This window comes from Onychostruthus taczanowskii, unplaced genomic scaffold (assembly GCF_017590055.1).
Source record: "Onychostruthus taczanowskii isolate IOZ18803 unplaced genomic scaffold, ASM1759005v1 scaffold1249, whole genome shotgun sequence".
NCBI lineage: Eukaryota > Metazoa > Chordata > Aves > Passeriformes > Passeridae > Onychostruthus > Onychostruthus taczanowskii.
In genome coordinates this window covers 993-3,528 of record NW_024498406.1, presented here as the reverse complement: position 1 = coordinate 3,528, position 2,536 = coordinate 993, and the positions used below count along the sequence as shown (strand labels likewise).

The 2,536-nt window shown below is 61.6% G+C and overlaps 1 long non-coding RNA gene across 1 annotated transcript in view; it reads left to right on the top strand.

Annotated features, from left to right (window-relative positions):
* The first annotated feature begins 234 nt into the window (after positions 1 to 234).
* LOC121331537 overlaps positions 235 to 2,536 on the top strand; it is a 3,247-nt gene continuing 945 nt past the window's right edge. The window contains exons 1-2 of the long non-coding RNA XR_005952037.1: positions 235 to 289; positions 2,190 to 2,267. This is a non-coding gene — a long non-coding RNA (uncharacterized LOC121331537). The remainder of the gene's footprint in view (positions 290 to 2,189; positions 2,268 to 2,536) is intronic.

Below are 2,536 nucleotides of genomic sequence, written 5' to 3'. Positions count from 1 at the left end.
GTCCCCACAGTGTCCCCAACGTCCTCAATCCCCTGGTGTCCCCAATGCCCCCAAGCCCCCAATCAACCCATTGTCCCCAATGTCCCCGACGTCCCCAATCTCCCCAACGTCCTCAATCCCCCCGGTGTCCCCACGGCCCCCGGTGTCCCCGCTGATGTCCCCGTGTCCCCAGGCGTGCCAGCACGGCCACTCGCAGCACTTGGAGCATTTGCTGTTCTACGGCGCCGAGGCGGCGGCACAGAACGCGTCCGGCAACACCGCGCTGCACATCTGCGCCCTCTACAACAAGGTGACACCTTGGGGACATCGGGGACACCCTGGGGACATCGGGGACACCGGGGACATGTGGGACACAGGGACATTGGGGACATTGCAGGGATTGGGGACATTGGGGGCATCAGGGACATTGGGGGATTGGGGGGGAATGGGGACATTGGGGACATTGGGGACACTGGGAGTGTTGGGGACTTCAGGGACATTGGGGACATCAGGGATTGGGGACATTGGGGACTTTATGGGGCCATTGAGGGCACTGGGGATGGGGGGGAATTGGGGGTTGGGGACGTTGGTGACACGCTGGTGCCACGTTGGTGACATGCAGTGACACATTGGTGCCACACTGGTGACACACGGTGACACCTTGGTGCCATGTTGGTGCCACATTGGTGACACACAGTGACACCTTGGTGCCATGTTGGTGCCACGTTGGTGACACACGGTGACACCTTGGTGCCATGTTGGTGCCACCACTGGTGGCACTTTGATGCCACCTCGGTGCCACGTTGTTGTTTGACACACGGTGCCATGTTGGTGCCACCACACCGGTGACACGCTGGTGACATACAGTGCCACGTTGGTGCTTGGTGACACACGGTGACACCTTGGTGCCATGTTGGTGCCACGTTGGTGACACACGGTGACACCTTGGTGCCATGTTGGTGCCACGTTGGTGACACATGGTGACACCTTGGTGCCATGTTGGTGCCACGTTGGTGACACATGGTGACACCTTGGTGCCATGTTGGTGCCACGTTGGTGACACATGGTGACACCTTGGTGCCATGTTGGTGCCACGTTGGTGACACATGGTGACACCTTGGTGCCATGTTGGTGCCACGTTGGTGACACATGGTGACACCTTGGTGCCATGTTGGTGCCACCACTGGTGGCACTTTGATGCCACCTCGGTGCCACGTTGTTGTTTGACACACGGTGCCATGTTGGTGCCACCACACCGGTGACACGCTGGTGACATACAGTGCCACGTTGGTGCCACCACGTTGGTGCCATGCCGGTGCCACACTGGTGACACACAGTGACACCTCGGTGACATGTTGGTGACACGCTGGTGACACTTTGATGCCACCTTGGTGCCACCACACTGGTGTCACACGGTGCCGCATTGGTGTCACCACACTGGTGACACGCTGGTGACACTCTGGTGCCACACGGTGCCATGTTGGTGCCACCACTCTGGTGACACACTGGTGCCACACGGTGCCATGGCGGTGACACGCTGCTGTCACAGTGCCACGCTGGTGCCACCACACCGGTGACACTCTGGCGCCACACGGTGCCATGTTGGTGCCACCACTCTGGTGACACACTGGTGTCCCACGGTGCCACGTTGGTGCCTCCCCCCCGGTGACATGCTGGTGACACACGGCGCCACGTTGGTGCCACCGTGGCGGAGACACTCTGGTGACACGCTGGCGCCACACGGTGCCATGTTGGTGCCACCACTCTGGTGACACACTGGTGTCACATGGTGCCACGTTGGTGCCACCACACCGGTGACATGCTGGTGACACACGGTGCCACGTTGGTGCCACCGTGGCGGTGACACTCTGGTGACACGCTGGCGCCACACGGTGCCATGTTGGTGCCACCACTCTGGTGACACACCGGTGACACTCTGGTGCCACACGGTGCCATGTTGGTGCCACCACTCTGGTGACACGCTGGTGTCACATGGTGCCACATTGGTGTCACCACTCTGGTGACACTCTGGTGTCACACGGTGCCACATTGGTGCCACCACTCTGGTGACACACTGGTGACACTCTGGTGCCACGGCGGTGACACGCTGGTGTCACAGTGCCACGCTGGTGCCACCACACTGGTGACACGCTGGCGCCACACGGTGCCACGTTGGTGCCACCGTGCCGGTGACACGCTGGTGTCCCCAGGAGAGCTGCGCCCGGATCCTCCTGTACCGCGGGGCCAACAAGGAGGTGAAGAACAACAGCGGGCAGACGCCGTTCCAGGTGACACTGGGGACATGGGGACATGGGGACACTGGGGACATGGGGACACTGGGGACACTGGGGACATGGGGACACTGGGGACATGGGGACATGGGGACATGGGGACACTGGGGACACTGGGGACACTGGGGACACCAATGGGGACACGGGGACATCACTGGGGACACGGGACAGCAATGGGGACATGGGGACATCACTGGGGACATGGGGACACTGGGGACACCAATGGGGACATGGGGACACTGGGGACACTGGGGACACTGGGGACA